This window comes from Notolepis coatsorum (genome assembly GCF_963971535.1).
Source record: "Notolepis coatsorum genome assembly, chromosome: 2".
Lineage (NCBI taxonomy): Eukaryota > Metazoa > Chordata > Actinopteri > Aulopiformes > Paralepididae > Notolepis > Notolepis coatsorum.
In genome coordinates, this window is record NC_140166.1 from 231,095,387 (window position 1) to 231,118,535 (window position 23,149).

General features: G+C 45.6%; 1 pseudogene across 1 annotated transcript in view; it reads left to right on the forward strand.

Moving 5' to 3' along the window:
- The window catches only part of LOC311223872 (disheveled-associated activator of morphogenesis 1-A-like), a 66,232-nt pseudogene that overhangs the window by 40,717 nt on the left and 2,366 nt on the right, over positions 1-23,149 (forward strand). Inside the window, exons 15-21 of the transcript XR_014621037.1 lie at positions 3,904-4,164; positions 4,406-4,513; positions 6,939-6,959; positions 8,851-8,945; positions 9,828-9,912; positions 10,281-10,387; positions 21,390-21,506. The product of XR_014621037.1 is annotated as a disheveled-associated activator of morphogenesis 1-A-like (transcript). The remainder of the gene's footprint in view (positions 1-3,903; positions 4,165-4,405; positions 4,514-6,938; positions 6,960-8,850; positions 8,946-9,827; positions 9,913-10,280; positions 10,388-21,389; positions 21,507-23,149) is intronic.

A 23,149-nucleotide genomic window follows, 5' to 3' on the forward strand; every position in this document is an offset into this window, starting at 1 on the left:
TGTTTCCAACTGGTTAAGTTTAGGCCCTCTTTCGAATTTGGTTAAGGTTAGAGTTTGGAATCAGGGCTGGTGGTCTATCGCTCTAAAGACAAACTCTAACCTTAACCAACTTCGAAAGAGGGCCTAAACTTAACCAGTTGGAAACAAGGCGGACAGTAATAAAATTAGCAATCAATCAATCAATCAATCAATTCAATAGTCCACTCTCACTTAAAACAGCGCACCTCCCAGCTGCTTCTATAGAAAGAATAAAAAAATAAATAAAAAATTGCAATCAATCAATCAATCAATTCGCGCAATTTTTATTTTGTTCAACAATGACTCATGACCCATCAATTACATCATCCAACATTGTTTAAGCAACTAAGACATTCGCTGTGACAGAATCGTTTTCCATTTAGTCGTTATGACGCTATCAACATATCCATTCGTAAAGATTATTGTCCGCCATCTTGTTTTTTTCTAAAGAGTCGCACGGCGGAGTGATAGTAATTCGGTTGTGGGCGGGTCCTGGGACCAAGAGCGTGGGATTATGAAAAATAACTACGTGTAAATTGACTGTTTCAGCCTATCAGAATCGAGAAATTTGCATGCCGTTGTATAAAGACAAATCAAACACACCTGTGTCCACTTGCAAATTTTTTTTTTTTTAAATGTGAAAATCACAAATGTACATATTCAAGGCAAGCTCACACACAACATATTAAACCAACGACAGAAAAAAAGGAATAGGCTGAAGGCAAGCACATGCTTATTTTTGCCTATCGTTTACAAATTCTTAAAAAACTAAATATATTTTAATTAAGGCTGTCAAATATATCGCGTTAATATCGCGTTAACTCCCGATTCTATTAATGGTTTGGAATTATGAACCTGGGCTCTAAACGACGAAGTAGCCGACATAATCCTTTGTCTTCAACGAGGGAAAAGGGCTGGTCGTCAAGTGCCATCATTTCTGTGATCAAGTTAGAGATCGCTTGAGCCCTTGGGTCGTTTCTGTCAAACGTCTTTTAATTTTGCAAACGCCTCGTCAATAGGTACAAGCCCCGCCGGTTCCTTTGCAGCTGGCTTTGGATTCACAGCAGCTTTAGCTGCTCGCGCGTCGTCGTAGGCTTTTAACACACCATCGTAGCGGTGGTGATGTTGCAGGCGACTTATTAGGTTGGATGTGTTATAGCTTGGATTTTTTTAACCAAAAAATATATTATATATTATCGGAGCTATCAATAATTGTATCCGGATGACGTCATAATTGGTGATATCGGCCCGATAAATATCGACGCGATAATAATTGTGCATCCCTAATTATAACCCTTCTGGGATTATAACCATAATTTATAACCCTCCTGTGATTATAATGTGAATCCGGGTCCGTACTCTATTTTTATTCGTATTCTTAGGCAATTTGTTTTGTTGTTCTCATGCGTGACTTTGTTCTGTCTAATTGTCTAAATGTTTACTCTGAGCGATTTGTAGTGTCACATTTCCCTCGGGATGATTAAAGTATTTCTATTCTATTCTATAACTATATTATAATCATATTATAAGCCTCCTGCCTGGCTGTTGTGTGTGTGTGTGTGTGTGTGTGTGTGTGTGTGTGTGTGTGTGTGTGTGTGTGTGTGTGTGTGTGTGTGTGTGTGTGTGTGTGTGTGTGTGTGTGTGTGTGTGTGTGTGTGTGTGTGTGTGTGTGTGTGTGTGTGTGTGTGTGTGTGTGTGTGTGTGTGTGTGTGTGTGTGTGTGTGTGTGTGTGTGTGTGTGTGTGTGTGTGTGAGATATAGAGAGAGAGGGGGGTGAGAGAGATGAGGAAGGGGCAAAAGAGAAAAAGAGCTAGAGAGTGTGTGTGTGAGGGAGAGAGGGGGGTGTGTGATTAATCAGCCCTTGTGTGTGTGAATGTAACAAGTTCCTAACGTTTTCTTTCCCCTATTATTTCATGCACACTTTATTCATTGTTTTAAATTATTATTTTCTTAAGTTATTTTGTGCATCACTCTGTTTTGAATTTGATGCAAATTTGCAATGCATGAGGGTCATCCTTTTGTGTTAAATGGCTGCACAAAGCAAGCATTTGTTGACTCGCATGTTGATAAGAGTATTAAAACTTGGAACTTGAAAAAGATCTGTTTAAGGTAAAAAAGAAATAAAAAATTTAAATGCGATTAATTTGCGATTAATCGCGAGTTAACTATGGACAATCATGCGATTAATCGAGTTAAATATTTTAATCGTTTGACAGCACTAATTTTAATATAAGAAAGAAAAACTTAAAATATGCTGCAAGATATACATTTTTGTTTGATGTTTGATGTTTTACTCAAAACTGTACTCCTGAATTATTTTATCCTTTAGGGCCTTTTTAAATCTCCCCTGAGAAGTACACAACTTCAACCCGTCACTAAGGCTATTCCATAATTTAACTCTCAAAATTTAAACCCATCTAGCTTTTACATTAGTTCTTACCTTTTTACATGTTTTAAGAATACACAACCCTCTTAAATTATACTTTCCTTCTCTTGGTTGAAAGAGACATTGAATACAAACTGGTAGGTTCTTACTCTTATCACGAAAAAAGATTTCCAAGGTTTTTATGTACACCATATCTACACATTTTAATGTGCAGGACTTTATGAATAATGGATTTGTCGATTCAAGGTAACTAGCTTTGTTTATTATTCAAATAAGCTCTTTTCTCAATCACTCACTCACTCACTCACTCACTCACTCACTCACTCACTCACTCACTCACTCACTCACTGACTCACTGACTCACTCACACACACACACACATACTGACTTTGTGAAAAGGAAATTAAAATCATAGCCGTGGATACGCTCATTATACATACCATGGCTATGAACCAATCAGATTGCTTGATTTGAGCTACCCTGTTTTATAATAAATAATGTGATATATCATATTATCCACTAACCAGTGGCCTAATAGCCATTTCACACACAAACTGACAGTAAATGGAAATAGTCAAAGGCCAGTTAAAACATTTCTACATACAAAGTAAACCCAGGAGTGATGTGTTAGACTACAGCAAAGGGTTCCCCGCAGTACTTTTGTTTAACCTTTATTTACCCAGGGTAGGTTCGCTGAGCACAGATGCTCTTTTTCAGGAACGCCCTGCTTCACATTCACACAGTTCCATTCACACCTGGGAGCCGCACAGTACAACCACAGTCTGACACTGTTGACCACTAGGAGCTGCCCAGTACAACCACTATTTGTTACTACTGTTCCATCCCACATTACATACTGTATATCTTTTCATTCAGTGTGACTTTTCTAACGACCGTAGGTTATGTGTATATCATTGTGATGTATGAGAGAGCTGCTGGTCAGATAATATTGATATATTTATGTTATGTAACCATGTCAGCTAGTCAATAATAGTCTATCTTCTATTGTACAGTGTACACATAACCAACCTCTCTCTCCTCTCCTCTCTGCTTGCCTCTCCTCTTCTCTCCTCTCCTCTCTCCTCTCCTCCCCTCTTCTCTCCTCTCTTCTCTCCTGTTCTCTTCTCTCCTCTCCTCCACCTCCTCTCCTCCCCTCCTATTCTCCTCCATTCCCATCTCCTCTCTCCTCTCCTGTTCTCTTCTCTTCTGCTCTGCTCTGCTCTCCTCTTCTCTCCTCTCTTCTGCTACCGTCTCCTCTCTTCTCCTTCTCTCTTCTGCTCTCTTCTTTCCACTCCTCTGCTCCTTTCCTCTTCTTCTCTCCTTTCTTCTCTTCTCATCTGCTCTGCTCTCCTCTCCTCTCCACCCCTCTCCTTTCCTCTCCTCTCCTCTCCTCTCCTCTCCTCTCCTCTCCTCTCCTCTCCTCTCCTCTCCTCTCCTCTCCTCTCTCCTCTCCTCTCCTCTCTCCTCTCCTCTCCTCTCCTCTCCCCTTCCCTCCTCCAGTATCCCTCTGGTCCAGGCGGTGCCCCAGGCGGCCCAGGTCCTCCTCTGTCCCTGCACGCTCTCATCACTGAAGCCCCTGCCCCAGGAGGTGGTCCCCCACCTCCCCCTCCTCCCCCCGGAGGTCCTCCAGGCATGGCTCCGTTCTGCCCGCCCCCACCCCCTCCTCCCGGTGCTCTACTACTGGGTCTGACACCAACGAAGAAGAACATTCCTCAGCCGTCCACCCCTCTGAAGAGCTTCAACTGGACCAAACTACCAGAAGTACTTATTGTTATTATGATTATTATGACTATTATTATTGTTGTTATTAATATTGTTATTCACAATAATAATAATAATAATAATAATGTAATTTTTGTTATTTTGGTTGTTTTTATGCACGAAGGTTGTTATTATTATTATTATTATTACTATTCATATTGTTATAATTATAGCAGTAGTAGTAATAGTATTAGCAGTAGTATTCAGTTATATAACATAATATAATATATATTATTTTCAGAACAAGCTGGCGGGCACAGTGTGGTCGGCCATTGATGAGATAAAGGTGTTTAAAGTTCTAGATCTGGAAGACTTAGAGAAGACATTCTCAGCCTACCAGAGACAGCAGGTATACACCTAACACACACACACACACGCACGCACGCACGCACGCACGCACGCACGCACGCACGCACGCACGCACACACACACACACACACACACACACACACACACACACACACACACACACACACACACACACACACACACACACACACACACACAGCTAGAATACATAGAAATGTATTTAGCAGGCGGCTGGGTGGCGCAGCGCACTAAGCGCTCGTCACCAACGCGAGAGACGCTGGTATCGAATCCGGCCGTCAGCGTGAGGGAAGCCGGTGGGTGGAGATCTGGTCGTTGTAACCAGCGACTCCTACAGTTCGGTCGGGGCGCCTGCACAGCAAGGGGAGGATCTGGGAGAGGTAGTGTGATCTTCCACACGTTACACCCTCTCCCAGTGAGAGTCCGCGCTGCCAGGTGAAAAGAAGCGGTGGGCTGGGTACACATGTGTCGGAGGAAGCATGTGATAGTCTCCGCCCTCCCAGACCGACGGTAGGGGGTAGAGCGCGCAACGACCAGGTAGGGGGGATTGGGAATTGGCATAACGACTAACATTGGGAGGGGAGAAAAACGGAAAAAGAATGGGGGAAAAAGATAACAAAAAATAAATAAAGAAAATGTATTTAGCAGAATGTCCACCAGGGACGTCATACCCTCCACTCTGACATTCTGTTCTGCAACTATATTATCTGTCCATTACTGTCCCAAGTGTCCTTGAGCAAGGCACTATGTCTCAGAGCGAGATGCTGGTTGGAATATGGAGATAGGATGGATCTAAAATAGGGATGTCCGTTCTATTGATTGTAGTTCTGTGCCTCAGTGCCTCCTGCTGGTGGCTGATTGGTTGCTATTCATGCTTTGATTGATTTGGCTGAACTTCACCGCTATCACTAATTTGTATTTGTATTTATTGGTTTAAAATACAGAGACAGTGCATATTAACACATTGACTGCCAGCCATTGTACCCATCAAAGTACCCAGTCTGCCACCGTTGAAGGCCTATGGAGATGTTTACCTTCATTGCAGGGCTATAACTTTTTAAATATTATTGCTATATCGACATTACTATGGCCCATTCAACATCGATTATCTATCGTTCAGGATGTGGGAACGTTATATTTTTTCATTCATACATTGTGTTCATATCGTCTTGAATATAAGTATGTTTTTAAGCTTTTCTGCTGTAATTCCAAAATCGCTAGTTATAGGCCCAAACGCCCAAACGCATATAGATTATCGATTGCCGTTTCTTTCCTATACACGCTATATTAAAAAATCATAATTCATCCAGCCAACCTCCGGTGCTGCAGCGGGACCCTGAATGAGATTGCAACGCCTCAATACCGCCGCCTGGTGGATGGTCGGGCGAGTTACACTCTCGCCAAAACCGGAAGTTGTGATCGGTGCGTCGAGGAAATCCCTCCGGCAGTAATATCTTGCTACAGGACTCCAGACAAACACTGGCGTGCATCTGGATCGCTTCCATAACGCAATAATCTATATGATTTCGGCGTTTATTGCGCCATACAAACCGGAAATGGATCTAGGCGATCTGCGTCAAATAATTGGGATATTTTTCTTCCAGTCTCATCGGTGAACGGTAAGAGGACAGTAACGTTATTTTCAGCCCGATTGTGCGTTTCTTTGTTTGCAATCAGTCTGATCAATATATCAACCCATACTAAATAAAGCCGTTAGTGACGATCAAGGAATTATAAACGACCCCCCCCTCCCCTTTCCTTCACGCATGATGAAGCATAACGTATACCGATCATATACATTTAAAAAATGTAATATAGCGTGTATAGGAAAGAAACGCCAATCGATAATCTATATATGCGTCGGGGGCCTATAACTCACGTTCTAGGAATTACTGCAGAAAACGTTAAAAACATACTTATATTCTAGAAGGTATTTTTGTATGAATGTATGAATGAAAAAATATAACGTTCTCACATCCTGAACGATAGATAATCGATGTTGAATGGGCCATAGTGATGTCAATATAGCAATACAATTTAAAAAGTTATAGCCCTGCAAAGAAGGTAAACATCTCCATAGGCTTACAACGGTGGCAGAGAGGGTATATTGATGGGTATAACCTATGGCGGGGAATGTGTTAAGGAACACTTTACTGTAAATATGCCACTTTAGCCAGGTTGGCTAATTTTCAACTGTAGTCTCTGGGGCAGGTGACATGAGCACTACAATAATTAAAACATAGTACAATAATTAAAACACAGTAGGAATCAGTAGGTTACAATACACTAAAATACATAAAAATAAATACATAAATACAGTTAAAATGGTCGCACACTTGACCATCTCTCAACCATGATTTTAAGTTTGATTTAAATGATTTTAATCAAGCTTGTTGCCCTCCCCACCTACTTCCTGTTTGCTTCCTGCTTCCTGTTTGGCCAAAAAGGACTCTCTTCTCAATGCCAAGGTGAGTGACCTTGCCATGACCCCACTGTGACCTTTGACCTATCCCTGAAATGCTCTGGTTGCTGTTGTTAGGACCAAAATTAGATGGTCAACAAATGTCAGATTTGGACTGAAACCAGTAGAGCAATTTATAGCAACGAAATATGAATGAATAAGAATTGTGTGTGTATTAGTCTGCCTGTCTGTCTCTCTCTCTCTCTCTCTCTCTCTCTCTCTGTCTGTCTGTCTGTCTGTCTGTCTGTCTGTCTGTCTGTCTGTCTGTCTGTCTGTCTGTCTGTCTGTCTGTCTGTCTGTCTGTCTGTCTGTCTGTCTGTCTGTCTGTCTGTCTCTCAAACGTTAACAGTGTTGCCAAAGCAGTTTACAGCACATTACAGAACATGATCAAATGTCAAAACAAAACATGAAGTCATTAAGTGACTTGACATAAGTCACAACACTGTCCCTCGGGCTATGGCAGGTTGACGGACAGCTAGTCCAGCAGTGGCTCCTCCCCCAGGAGGGTGGGGCTTCCTCTAATGCTAAAGTCTGTAACAGAAGGACAGTGATCTATTCTACTCTAGTGGGTTCTACTCTCTGTGTCTCTAACAGAAGGACAGTGATCTATTCTACTCTAGTGGGTTCTACTCTCTGTGTCCAACAGAAGGACAGTGATGTATTCTACTCTAGTGGGTTCTACTCTCTGTGTCTCTAACAGAAGGACAGTGATCTATTCTACTCTAGTGGGTTCTACTCTCTGTGTCCAACAGAAGGACAGTGATCTATTCTACTCTAGTGGGTTCTACTCTCTGTGTCCAACAGAAAGACAGTGATCTATTCTACTCTAGTGGGTTCTACTCTCTGTGTCTCTAACAGAAGGACAGTGATCTATTCTACTCTAGTGGGTTCTACTCTCTGTCTCTAACAGAAGGACAGTGATCTATTCTACTCTAGTGGGTTCTACTCTCTGTCTGTAACAGAAGGACGGTGATCTATTCTACTCTAGTGGGTTCTACTCTCTGTGTCTAACAGAAGGACGGTGATCTATTCTACTCTAGTGGGTTCTACTCTGTCTGTAACAGAAGGACAGTGATCTATTCTACTCTAGTGGGTTCTACTCTCTGTGTCCAACAGAAGGACAGTGATCTATTCTACTCTAGTGGGTTCTACTCTCTGTGTCTCTAACAGAAGGACAGTGATCTATTCTACTCTAGTGGGTTCTACTCTCTGTGTCTCTAACAGAAGGACAGTGATCTATTCTACTCTAGTGGGTTCTACTCTCTGTGTCCAACAGAAGGACAGTGATCTATTCTACTCTAGTGGGTTCTACTCTCTGTGTCTAACAGAAGGACGGTGATCTATTCTACTCTAGTGGGTTCTACTCTCTGTGTCTCCAACAGAAGGACAGTGATCTATTCTACTCTAGTGGGTTCTACTCTCTGTGTCTAACAGAAGGACGGTGATCTATTCTACTCTAGTGGGTTCTACTCTCTGTGTCTCCAACAGAAGGACAGTGATCTATTCTACTCTAGTGGGTTCTACTCTCTGTGTCTCTAACAGAAGGACGGTGATCTATTCTACTCTAGTGGGTTCTACTCTCTGTGTCTAACAGAAGGACAGTGATCTATTCTACTCTAGTGGGTTCTACTCTCTGTGTCTCTAACAGAAGGACAGTGATCTATTCTACTCTAGTGGGTTCTACTCTCTGTGTCCAACAGAAGGACGGTGATCTATTCTACTCTAGTGGGTTCTACTCTCTGTGTCTCTAACAGAAGGACCTCTAGTGGGTTCTACTCTCTGTGTCTAACAGAAGGACGGTGATCTATTCTACTCTAGTGGGTTCTACTCTCTGTGTCTCTAACAGAAGGACGGTGATCTATTCTACTCTAGTGGGTTCTACTCTCTGTGTCCAACAGAAGGACAGCGATGAAGACTCGACGGTGAAGAAGGTGAAGGAGCTGTCGGTCATCGACGGGCGCCGAGCTCAGAACTGTAACATCCTGTTGTCACGGTCGGTATACCCAGCATGCGTCACTCCCTACTAGGGCTTTAATAATCGATATCGATTGATAATTAAAAAAAATATCGATAATTTTATTTTTATTTTTTTAATGTGTGTGACCTGCAACAGGGCAGTTTTAAAACCAGAGACAGTGGACAGACTTGTCTTTCTTGCCTGCAACTTAAAGTAATGGCTCTGCTTGTCCAAATGGCAATACTGACCAAATTGAGATTTATTTTTCTCTTGTCCATTTATTTTGTTTGCTTTCTAATTTAAAATACAGTTTGAAACCGTCTGTACACAGTAGGCTATGTGTGCTAGCAGAACTAGACTCCAGTCACAAGTCACGGTGCACATGTGCAGTGGTTTGTCCACCAAAAAAGCGCCAAAAGATAGAAAATAAACTAGCAGAGCCAGAACTGTTCAACTCCCCTGGAGCCACAGCCAGCAGAGAAGCCGGTTTACTTTCGCTTTCAAACCAGCTGCAGCCTGAGAACTGGAGTGTGAGGGGATGTAACACTAAAGATGCAGCCTGAGAACTGGAGTGTGAGGGGATGTAACACTAAAGATGGCGGCAACGAGAAATAATTGCTGCAAAATAAACATACATCTGTTGTTTAAATTTTTTTTTTATTACTTTTAACACTTATAACAATATAGATAATTATCGATATAGAGTGATATGATAACATTGTCATATCGTTATCGTGATATCATTTTTGGCCATATCGCCCAGCACTATGCCTCGCCCCACTTAGGACTCTTTGTTTAATTGAGACCAGGAGGGGGGGATGAGTAATGTGTAACATAGTCAACTACTTTTAGTTAGAAGATGATGATGATGATGATGATGATGATGATGATGATGGTGATGACATCACCGTATTGCAGGCTGAAATTGACCAATGAGGAGATACGACAGGCCATTTTGACGATGGACGAACAGGAAGACTTACCGAAAGACATGCTGGAACAGGTACACACACACACGCACACACACACACACACACACACACACAGACACACAGACACACACACACACACAGACACACACACACACACACACTCAGACAGACAGACAGACAGACAGACAGACAGACAGACAGACAGACAGACAGACAGACAGACAGACAGACAGACAGACAGACAGACAGACAGACACTCTCCCATAACAACGGCAGTTACAGTTAGCATCAACAGTGTTATCTGTCAGGATTGGGGGAATCCAGAGGGGTGATCACTGGAATCGCTGAGGGGAAACACAAGGATAAAATAAATAAAAATAAAAACGGTAGGAAACACAAAACCCCTATAACTTGTGTGTCTCTCTCTCTGTGTGTGTAGCTGTTAAAGTTCGTCCCAGAGAAGAGTGACGTGGATCTGCTGGAGGAGCATCAACACGAGCTGGACCGCATGGCGAAGGCCGACCGCTTCCTGTACGACATGAGCAGGTAACACCCCTCACCCTGACCCCTCACCCTGTGACCCTGTGACCCCTGACCCCTCACCCCCTGACCCCTCACATTTATATAAATGAATACAAATTAAAAACTGTAAATATGCCAACATTAGCAGGGTTGCTAGTTTCCAGCTGTAGTCCCTGGGCCAGACATGTATTTGTATTATTCGCCGCGTCTCGCCCCTCCATCGACATGAGGCCACACAGTATTCCCTACACTGATCTCGCTACATCCTGCGCGGGTATAACGGTGGAGCGCGCCAGCGTGCGCCAGCGTGCGTGACGGGCACACATATTTATGAGGGCTGGCGAACGTTTAGGACACACATCTCACTACATCCTGCAGGTATATTATAGACGCGGAGCCTCGACACGTTGAATCTGGGACTCTACAAGGTCGGGACACAGACCTGTTTGGACTCACGGCTCAAATGGAGTGAGGTGGATTAAAAAACTCTTGTTTGTGGCACTCCAGGATAAAAGGCGTGATGGCTTTTTGGAGGAACAGAGTGTAGCAGCGAAAAATTATTTGAAACCCTGTCATCTGTAGCCACAATAAAGGGCTCATTGAACAATAATTTCTTTAAAGATTCTTTTTTTTTGGTAGATTTTTATTGGTTTATTGGACGGGCAGAGAGAGAACATATAGAGGGCAGGACATATAGAGGGCAGGACATATAGAGGGCAGAACATATAGAGGGCAGAACATATAGAGGGCAGAACATATAGAGGGCAGGACATATAGAGGGAGAACATATAGAGGGCAGAACATATAGAGGGCAGAACATATAGAGGGCAGGACATATAGAGGGAGAACATATAGAGGGCAGGACATATAGAGGGCAGAACATATAGAGGGCAGGACATATAGAGGGCAGAACATATAGAGGGCAGGACATATAGAGGGCAGAACATATAGAGGGCAGAACATATAGAGGGCAGGACATATAGAGGGCAGGACATATAGAGGGCAGAACATATAGAGGGCAGGACATATAGAGGGCAGAACATATAGAGGGCAGGACATATAGAGGGCAGGACATATAGAGGGCAGGACATATAGAGGGCAGAACATATAGAGGGCAGGACATATAGAGGGCAGGACATATAGAGGGCAGGACATATAGAGGGCAGGACATATAGAGGGCAGAACATATAGAGGGCAGAACATATAGAGGGCAGGACATATAGAGGGCAGAACATATAGAGGGCAGGACATATAGAGGGCAGGACATATAGAGGGCAGAACATATAGAGGGCAGAACATATAGAGAGAGAACATATAGAGGGCAGGACATATAGAGGGCAGGACATATAGAGGGCAGAACATATAGAGGGCAGGACATATAGAGGGCAGGACATATAGAGGGCAGGACATATAGAGGGCAGGACATATAGAGGGCAGGACATATAGAGGGCAGGACATATAGAGAGAGAACATATAGAGGGCAGAACATATAGAGGGCAGAACATATAGAGGGCAGGACATATAGAGGGCAGGACATATAGAGGGCAGGACATATAGAGAGAGAACATATAGAGAGAGAACATATAGAGGGCAGGACATATAGAGGGCAGAACATATAGAGGGCAGGACATATAGAGGGCAGGACATATAGAGGGCAGGACATATAGAGGGCAGGACATATAGAGGGCAGAACATATAGAGGGCAGGACATATAGAGGGCAGAACATATAGAGGGCAGGACATATAGAGGGCAGGACATATAGAGGGCAGGACATATAGAGGGCAGAACATATAGAGGGCAGGACATATAGAGGGCAGGACATATAGAGGGCAGAACATATAGAGGGCAGGACATATAGAGGGCAGGACATATAGAGGGCAGAACATATAGAGGGCAGGACATATAGAGGGCAGGACATATAGAGGGCAGAACATATAGAGGGCAGAACATATAGAGGGCAGGACATATAGAGGGCAGGACATATAGAGGGCAGAACATATAGAGGGCAGAACATATAGAGAGAGAACATATAGAGGGCAGGACATATAGAGGGCAGGACATATAGAGGGCAGGACATATAGAGGGCAGAACATATAGAGGGCAGGACATATAGAGGGCAGGACATATAGAGGGCAGGACATATAGAGGGCAGGACATATAGAGGGCAGGACATATAGAGGGCAGGACATATAGAGGGCAGGACATATAGAGGGCAGAACATATAGAGGGCAGGACATATAGAGGGCAGGACATATAGAGGGCAGAACATATAGAGGGCAGAACATATAGAGGGCAGAACATATAGAGGGCAGGACATATAGAGGGCAGGACATATAGAGGGCAGAACATATAGAGGGCAGGACATATAGAGGGCAGGACATATAGAGGGCAGGACATATAGAGGGCAGGACATATAGAGGGCAGGACATATAGAGGGCAGAACATATAGAGGGCAGGACATATAGAGGGCAGGACATATAGAGGGCAGAACATATAGAGGGCAGAACATATAGAGGGCAGGACATATAGAGGGCAGGACATATAGAGGGCAGAACATATAGAGGGCAGAACATATAGAGAGAGAACATATAGAGGGCAGGACATATAGAGGGCAGGACATATAGAGAGAGAACATATAGAGGGCAGGACATATAGAGGGCAGGACATATAGAGGGCAGAACATATAGAGGGCAGAACATATAGAGGGCAGGACATATAGAGGGCAGAACATATAGAGGGCAGGACATATAGAGGGCAGAACATATAGAGGGCAGAACATATAGAGGGCAGGACATATAGAGGGCAGAACATATAGAGGGCAGGACATATAGAGGGCAGGACATATAGAGGGCAGGACATATAGAGGGCAGAACATATAGAGGGCAGAACATATAGAGGGCAGGACATATAGAGGGCAGAACATATAGAGGGCAGAACATATAGAGGGCAGGACATATAGAGGGCAGAACATATAGAGGGCAGGACATATAGAGGGCAGAACATATAGAGGGCAGAACATATAGAGAGAGAACATATAGAGGGCAGGACATATAGAGGGCAGGACATATAGAGAGAGAACATATAGAGGGCAGGACATATAGAGGGCAGAACATATAGAGGGCAGGACATATAGAGAGAGAACATATAGAGGGCAGGACATATAGAGGGCAGAACATATAGAGAGAGAACATATAGAGGGCAGGACATATAGAGGGCAGGACATATAGAGGGCAGAACATATAGAGGGCAGGACATATAGAGGGCAGGACATATAGAGGGCAGAACATATAGAGGGCAGAACATATAGAGAGAGAACATATAGAGGGCAGGACATATAGAGGGCAGGACATATAGAGGGCAGAACATATAGAGGGCAGAACATATAGAGGGCAGGACATATAGAGGGCAGAACATATAGAGGGCAGGACATATAGAGGGCAGAACATATAGAGGGCAGAACATATAGAGGGCAGGACATATAGAGGGCAGAACATATAGAGGGCAGGACATATAGAGGGCAGGACATATAGAGAGAGAACATATAGAGGGCAGAACATATAGAGGGCAGAACATATAGAGGGCAGGACATATAGAGAGAGAACATATAGAGGGCAGGACATATAGAGGGCAGGACATATAGAGGGCAGGACATATAGAGGGCAGGACATATAGAGGGCAGGACATATAGAGGGCAGAGAGAGAACATATAGAGAGAGAACATATAGAGAGAGAACATATAGAGGGCAGGACATATAGAGGGCAGAACATATAGAGGGCAGGACATATAGAGGGCAGGACATATAGAGAGAGAACATATAGAGGGCAGAACATATAGAGGGCAGGACATATAGAGGGCAGAACATATAGAGGGCAGAACATATAGAGGGCAGGACATATAGAGAGAGAACATATAGAGGGCAGAACATATAGAGGGCAGGACATATAGAGGGCAGGACATATAGAGGGCAGGACATATAGAGGGCAGGACATATAGAGGGCAGGACATATAGAGGGCAGAACATATAGAGGGCAGAACATATAGAGGGCAGGACATATAGAGGGCAGGACATATAGAGGGCAGAACATATAGAGAGAGAACATATAGAGGGCAGGACATATAGAGGGCAGGACATATAGAGGGCAGAACATATAGAGGGCAGGACATATAGAGGGCAGAACATATAGAGGGCAGGACATATAGAGGGCAGGACATATAGAGGGCAGGACATATAGAGGGCAGGACATATAGAGGGCAGGACATATAGAGGGCAGGACATATAGAGAGAGAACATATAGAGAGAGAACATATAGAGGGCAGGACATATAGAGGGCAGAACATATAGAGGGCAGAACATATAGAGAGAGAACATATAGAGGGCAGAACATATAGAGGGCAGGACATATAGAGGGCAGGACATATAGAGGGCAGGACATATAGAGAGAGAACATATAGAGGGCAGAACATATAGAGGGCAGAACATATAGAGGGCAGGACATATAGAGGGCAGAACATATAGAGGGCAGGACATATAGAGGGCAGGACATATAGAGAGAGAACATATAGAGGGCAGGACATATAGAGGGCAGAACATATAGAGGGCAGAACATATAGAGGGCAGGACATATAGAGGGCAGAACATATAGAGGGCAGGACATATAGAGGGCAGAACATATAGAGGGCAGGACATATAGAGGGCAGAACATATAGAGAGAGAACATATAGAGGGCAGAACATATAGAGAGAGAACATATAGAGGGCAGGACATATAGAGGGCAGAACATATAGAGGGCAGGACATATAGAGGGCAGGACATATAGAGGGCAGAACATATAGAGAGAGAACATATAGAGGGCAGGACATATAGAGGGCAGTACATATAGAGAGAGAACATATAGAGAGAGAACATATAGAGGGCAGGACATATAGAGAGAGAACATATAGAGAGAGAACATATAGAGGGCAGGACATATAGAGAGAGGACATAAAGAGGGCAGGACATATAGAGGGCAGAACATATAGAGAGAGAACATATAACAACGAAGACATGTGCAGGGGTAGTGGTCGGTGGTGGGAGGCGAGCGGAGTAGATATGGAGGATCGGAAACAGGGAAGACCTCGCGATTGGTGGCCCCGGCCTGTGAGCGGCTGTCCAGGGTATTGGGAGGATGGTGATGGAAGTAAATGGTGTGATGGAAGTAAATGGTGTGAGAAGGGCGAGGAAGATAGCGATGACGGAATGGAGATGGAGAAGGAGGTGTGGGAAACGGTGGGGAAGAAGAGGAAGAAGCAGACGGAGAGGGACGACAGTGATGGGGATAGCCAGGGCAAGGGTAAGGGGTCGGGTGAGAGTAGGGGGGAGGAGAGTGGGGGAGAAGGGGGGAAGAGGAAGAAAGTGGGGGACGATAGCTCAAGTGGGCCGGGAGACGAGGGTGCTGGAAAAGATGTGGCAAAAGCGGAAGTGATCCATATAGTGGTCAGGCTTGAGGGGGAGAGGGGTGAGAGGAAAGTAGGTAGGCTCGAGTGGCCCAAACTCATTGCCGAGCAATTAGGGGAGGTAAAGTACGCGAGAGTTTTGTGGGATGGGAATCTGGCCGTAGGGTGTGGTAGTGAGGGGCAGGTGGAGGTGGCTAGGAAGATGCGGAGCATTGGGGGGGTGGGTATAAGTAAGGTGGCGAGAGTAGGGGAGAAGAGGGGGGGGGGATGTAAGGGGGTGATAGTTGGGGTACCGGTCGAGGTTACAGTAGAGCAGCTGGTGGAAGAGCTAAAGGAGGACAGGCGTAATGGCATAGTTAAGAGTGCAGCAAGGATGAAGAGGGGAGCGGAGAGGGCAGTGACGGGGACGGTAGTGATTACGTTTGAGGGTGGGGTTGTTCCTAGCGAGGTATTAGTAGGGCGTAGGATGTATAGGGTTAGGGAATTTGTTCATAATCCTCTTAGGTGCTATAGGTGCCAGGGGTTTGGCCATATAGCTACCACGTGTATGAAGGGGATGAGGTGCGCTAGGTGTGGCGGGGAACATGAATATGGGAAATGTGGAGAGGGAGTGAAGCCGAAGTGCTGTAGTTGTGGTGGGGAGCACAGTGTAGCGTTTCGGGGGTGCGAGGTGATGATGAAGCAGGTCGCGGATCGGAGAGAGAGAAGGGAGGGTAAGTTGACGTATGCTGGGGCGGTTAGCAGGGCAGGACAGGGGAGCCAAGAAAGGGTGCAGGGGGTTGAAGGAGGGCATTTGGCAGTGAGGGTAGAGCAGGTGGAAAGAGACAGGGGAAGGGAGGAGAAATTAGGTATTGTGGCCTTCGTGGCAGGGGTAGTTACTGGTATGGCAGAGGTTACGGGTAGAACAGAGATGGTGAAGATGATTGTTAGGATAGCGGTTCAACATCTGGGATTGGAAGGTCTGGACTGGAGGGAGGTGTGTGAAGAGTTGGCTGAGGGGGCTGCGAGGGACAGGGCTGCGAGGGACAAAGCGGCCCAGGATAAGATAGCAGGGGGCAAGGAGGGTCCCGCGGAGGGGGGCTCAGACAGGAAGTAGCAGCAGTAGAGGCACTCCAATGGACAATGTAGTTGATGACGGGGTCCAGTAGAAGAAGAAAAAGAAGGTGAAGAAGGATAAGAAGGAGAAGAAGAAGAGCCCATAAAAAGAATTGCGGAGGGCAGTAATACGCCTCGATGCGTCTACTCTGCCGGAAATTCAAATAAGAAGAAGAAGAAGAAGAGAGAGAACATATAGAGAGATAACATATAGAGGGCAGGACATATAGAGGGCAGGACATATAGAGAGCAGGACATATAGAGGGCAGAACATATAGAGGGCAGGACATATAGAGGGCAGGACATATAGAGGGCAGGACATATAGAGGGCAGGACATATAGAGGGCAGAACATATAGAGGGCAGGACATATAGAGGGCAGGACATATAGAGGGCAGGACATATAGAGGGCAGGACATATAGAGGGCAGAACATATAGAGGGCAGGACATATAGAGGGCAGGACATATAGAGGGCAGGACATATAGAGGGCAGAACATATAGAGGGCAGAACATATAGAGGGCAGGACATATAGAGGGCAGGACATATAGAGGGCAGGACATATAGAGGGCAGAACATATAGAGAGAGAACATATAGAGGGCAGGACATATATAGGGCAGAACATATAGAGGGCAGAACATATAGAGAGAGAACATATAGAGGGCAGAACATATAGAGGGCAGGACATATAGAGGGCAGGCCATATAGAGGGCAGAACATATAGAGGGCAGGACATATAGAGGGCAGAACATATAGAGGGCAGGACATATAGAGAGAGAACATATAGAGGGCAGAACATATAGAGGGCAGAACATATAGAGGGCAGGACATATAGAGGGCAGGACATATAGAGGGCAGGACATATAGAGGGCAGGACATATAGAGGGCAGAACATATAGAGGGCAGAACATATAGAGGGCAGAACATATAGAGAGAGAACATATAGAGGGCAGAACATATAGAGGGCAGGACATATAGAGGGCAGAACATATAGAGGGCAGAACATATAGAGGGCAGAACATATAGAGGGCAGAACATATAGAGGGCAGGACATATAGAGGGCAGAACATATAGAGGGCAGAACATATAGAGGGCAGAACATATAGAGGGCAGAACATATAGAGGGCAGGACATATAGAGGGCAGGACATATAGAGGGCAGGACATATAGAGGGCAGAACATATAGAGAGAGAACATATAGAGGGCAGAACATATAGAGGGCAGAACATATAGAGGGCAGGACATATAGAGGGCAGGACATATAGAGGGCAGAACATATAGAGAGAGAACATATAGAGGGCAGAACATATAGAGGGCAGGACATATAGAGGGCAGGACATATAGAGGGCAGGACATATAGAGAGAGAACATATAGAGGGCAGGACATATAGAGGGCAGAACATATAGAGGGCAGAACATATAGAGGGCAGAACATATAGAGGGCAGAACATATAGAGGGCAGGACATATAGAGGGCAGGACATATAGAGGGCAGGACATATAGAGGGCAGGACATATAGAGGGCAGAACATATAGAGAGAGAACATATAGAGGGCAGGACATATAGAGGGCAGGACATATAGAGGGCAGAACATATAGAGGGCAGGACATATAGAGGGCAGGACATATAGAGGGCAGAACATATAGAGGGCAGAACATATAGAGGGCAGGACATATAGAGAGAGAACATATAGAGGGCAGGACATATAGAGAGAGAACATATAGAGAGCAGAACATATAGAGGGCAGGACATATAGAGGGCAGGACATATAGAGAGAGAACATATAGAGGGCAGGACATATAGAGGGCAGGACATGTAGAGGGCAGAACATATAGAGGGCAGGACATATAGAGGGCAGAACATATAGAGGGCAGAACATATAGAGGGCAGAACATATAGAGGGCAGAACATATAGAGGGCAGGACATATAGAGGGCAGGACATATAGAGGGCAGAACATATAGAGGGCAGAACATATAGAGGGCAGGACATATAGAGAGAGAACATATAGAGGGCAGGACATATAGAGGGCAGAACATATAGAGGGCAGGACATATAGAGGGCAGGACATATAGAGGGCAGGACATATAGAGGGCAGAACATATAGAGGGCAGAACATATAGAGAGAGAACATATAGAGGGCAGAACATATAGAGAGAGAACATATAGAGGGCAGGACATATAGAGGGCAGAACATATAGAGAGAGAACATATAGAGGGCAGAACATATAGAGGGCAGGACATATAGAGGGCAGGACATATAGAGGGCAGGACATATAGAGGGCAGGACATATAGAGGGCAGGACATATAGAGGGCAGAACATATAGAGGGCAGGACATATAGAGGGCAGGACATATAGAGGGCAGGACATATAGAGGGCAGGACATATAGAGGGCAGAACATGCTGCAAAGGTCGCCGGGTCCGGGAGTCGAACCCGGGACGTCCTCGCTGCACCGCAGTGCGTTACGTGGTGCGCTACCCTGGCGCCCCAACAACAATAATCATTTTTTAAACAATTTTCCCGAAAGAAAGAGACAATTTGGACAGATGGATCCAGGATCCGTTCATTGCGCAGGATGCCGACAGGCCTCCCACTGTCTGGGCAGGAGGCGCGCGTTGGTCTGTCGTGTGACGAGCTACTGGAAGTCGAGTTCACTGGACGGGCCCTCGCCTCGCAGAGTTCTGGACATCGGTCCGGCACGACGGAACTGTCATTAATACAAAATAAATACAGATCTCGCCTCAGAGTAGAAGCGGGTGTCCGCCTCTTTCTCAGCACAACGCAGCCACGTTTCAGATTCAGATTCAGATTCCTTTATTGAGCCATTTGTGTAGAAACACATTGGTAATTGTCGCAGCGTTACAGTGTATGCGTTTTTTTTCCTTTCTTTTTTCACAGTAAACGACAAACGCCAACACAGACACGGGACAAAAAACACGTGGAACTGTGTTCACATGTCCGAGCACACGCTTCCCATTTAGTCTCGTGTCAGTCTATTATTGAAAAGCGCATGTGAACGCATTTTCTTAATTTTTTTCTGGCAATATATTTTGGTTAAATATGCCTCGTTTTATAAATGTGTATACAGAAACAATTCCGTTGCTTTTGTTGATAATATTCATGGGGTCGTGGTTATAAAAAACAGTTTGAGCACCCCTGCTTTAGTGCCACCGTGGTGCCACCCAACTCGTCCATCTACACTCTAATAATATCTAGACCAGTGGTTCTCAAACTATGGGTCTCGACCCAAATTGGGGTCGTGGTTAGGTGACCGTTTTTTTTACTTGCGCATTGGCAAGTAAAAAAATATACATTATTATTTTCTTTTTTGTTCTTGCAACATATTTTGGCTAAATATGCCTCGTTTTATAAATGCGTATTGATGACATAGTGCTGTAATAAGATTTTCTAATAAATATGCATGATCACGTTCAACAACGTGTGCTTTTATTTTTTATTCCACGTTGAAATTACGCGCTACATTAAGTGTGGGGGGGTCCCCAAAAGAAATCCTAAATAAAATGGGGTCGCGGTAGGAAAACGTTTGAGAACCCCTGATCTAGACTGTTAATAAACTATGACTCGAGTCTGTATAATATCTAGACCTGTATAATATCTAGACTGTTAATAAACTATGACGCTAGTCTGTATAATATCTAGACCTGTATAATATCTAGACTGTTAATAAACTATGACGCTAGTCTGTATAATATCTAGACTGTTAATAAACTATGACTCGAGTCTGTATAATATCTAGACCTGTATAATATCTAGACTGTTAATAAACTATGACGCTAGTCTGTATAATATCTAGACCTGTATAATATCTAGACTGTTAATAAACTATGACGCTAGTCTGTATAATATCTAGACCTGTATAATATCTAGACTGTTAATAAACTATGACGCTAGTCTGTATAATATCTAGACCTGTATAATATCTAGACTGTTAATAAACTATGACTCGAGTCTGTATAATATCTAGACTGTTAATAAACTATGACGCTAGTCTGTATAATATCTAGACCTGTATAATATCTAGACTGTTAATAAACTATGACTCGAGTCTGTATAATATCTAGACTGTTAATAAACTATGACGCTAGTCTGTATAATATCTAGACCTGTATAATATCTAGACTGTTAATAAACTATGACTCGAGTCTGTATAATATCTAGACCTGTATAATATCTAGACTGTTAATAAACTATGACGCTAGTCTGTATAATATCTAGACTGTTAATAAACTATGACTCGAGTCTGTATAATATCTAGACCTGTATAATATCTAGACTGTTAATAAACTATGACTCGAGTCTGTATAATATCTGTTATTAATACTATTACTATGTTATTGATACTATTCATCTATTACTCTGTTAATAGTATTACTATGTATGTTATTAACAATGTCACTGTGTTATTAATACTATTACTATGTTATTATTAATACTGTTACTCTGATAGTTAATGATATTTGATTGTGTTTGTAGGATCAACCATTACCACCAGAGACTGCGCTCTCTCTACTTCAAGAAGAAGTTCGCAGAGAGACTGGCTGACGTCAAACCAAAGATAGAAGGTATGAATTATTCTGTGACGCTGTCGGAGTAAAATAACTCTTAACCCCTTAAGCATACCCCACATTTTGCATAAAACGCCTGACGATTGCATACCCAAATTAATTTGCGATTTATTATACTTTATACTTATAGCACATGCATGAGTCTGGTCTTTATTATTATGGAAATCCCCTCTCTCTCTCTCTCCCTCTCTCTACCTCTCCTCCCCTCTCTCTCTCTCTCTCCAACTCTCTCCACCTCTACCTCTCCTCCCTCTCTCTCTCTCCAACTCTCTCCACCTCTACCTCTCCTTCCCCTCTCTCTCTCCCTCCATCCCTCTCTCCTTCTCCACCCCCTCTCTCTCCCTCCACCCCCCTCTCTCTCTCTCCCTCCACCCCCCTCTCTCTCCCCCCCCCTCTCTCTCTCTCTCTCTCTCCCTCCACCCCCCCCCCTCTCTCTCTCTCTCCCCCCTCTCTCTCTCTCTCTCTCCCTCCACCCCCCTCTCTACCCCCCCCTCTCTCTCTCTCTCTCTCCCTCTCCACCCCCCTCTCTCTCTCTCTCTCTCCCCTCCCCACCCTCTCCCTCTCTCCCCTCCACCCCCCTCTCTCCCCTCCCTCCCCTCCCCACCCTCTCCCTCTCTCCCCTCCACCCCCCTCTCTCCCCTCCCTCCCCTCCCCACCCTCTCCCTCTCTCCCCTCCCCACCCTCTCCCTCTCTCCCCTCCCCACCCTCTCTCCCCTCCCCACCCTCTCTCCCCTCCCCACCCTCTCTCCCCTCCCCACCCTCTCTCCCCTCCCCACCCTCTCCCTCTCTCCCCTCCCCACCCTCTCTCCCCTCCCCACCCTCTCTCCCCTCCCCACCCTCTCCCTCTCTCCCCTCCCCACCCTCTCTCCCCTCTCTCCCCTCCCCACCCTCTCCCTCTCTCCCCTCCCCACCCTCTCTCACCCTCCCCACCCTCTCCCTCTCTCCCCACCCCCTCTCTCCCTCTCTCCCCTCCCCACCCTCTCCCTCTCTCCCCTCCCCACCCTCTCTCCCCTCCCCACCCTCTCCCTCTCTCCCCTCCCCACCCTCTCTCCCCTCCCTCCCCTCCCCACCCTCTCCCTCTCTCCCCTCCCCACCCTCTCTCCCCTCCCTCCCCTCCCCACCCTCTCCCTCTCTCCCCTCCCCACCCTCTCTCCCCTCCCTCCCCTCCCCACCCTCTCCCTCTCTCCCCTCCCCACCCTCTCTCCCCTCCCCACCCTCTCTCCCCTCCCCACCCTCTCTCCCCTCCCCACCCTCTCTCCCCTCCCCACCCTCTCTCCCCTCCCCACCCTCTCTCCCCTCCCCACCCTCTCCCTCTCTCCCCTCCCCACCCTCCCCCCTCCCCACCCCCTCTCTCCCTCTCTCTCTCTCTCTCTCCCCACCCTCCCTCCCTCCCTCTCTCTCTCGCTCTCTCTCCCCTCCCCACCCTCTCTCTCCCCACCCTCCTCCCCACCCCTCTCTCTCTCTCTCCCCTCCCCACCCTCTCTCTCCCCACCCTCCTCCCCACCCCCTCTCTCATCTCTCTCCCCTCCCCACCCTCTCCCCACCCCCCTCCCCACCCCCTCCCTCCCTCCCTCCCCTCCCTCCCTCCCTCCACCCCCCTCTCTACCCCCCCCTCTCTCTCTCTCTCTCTCCCTCTCCACCCCCCTCTCTCTCTCTCCCTCCCTCCCT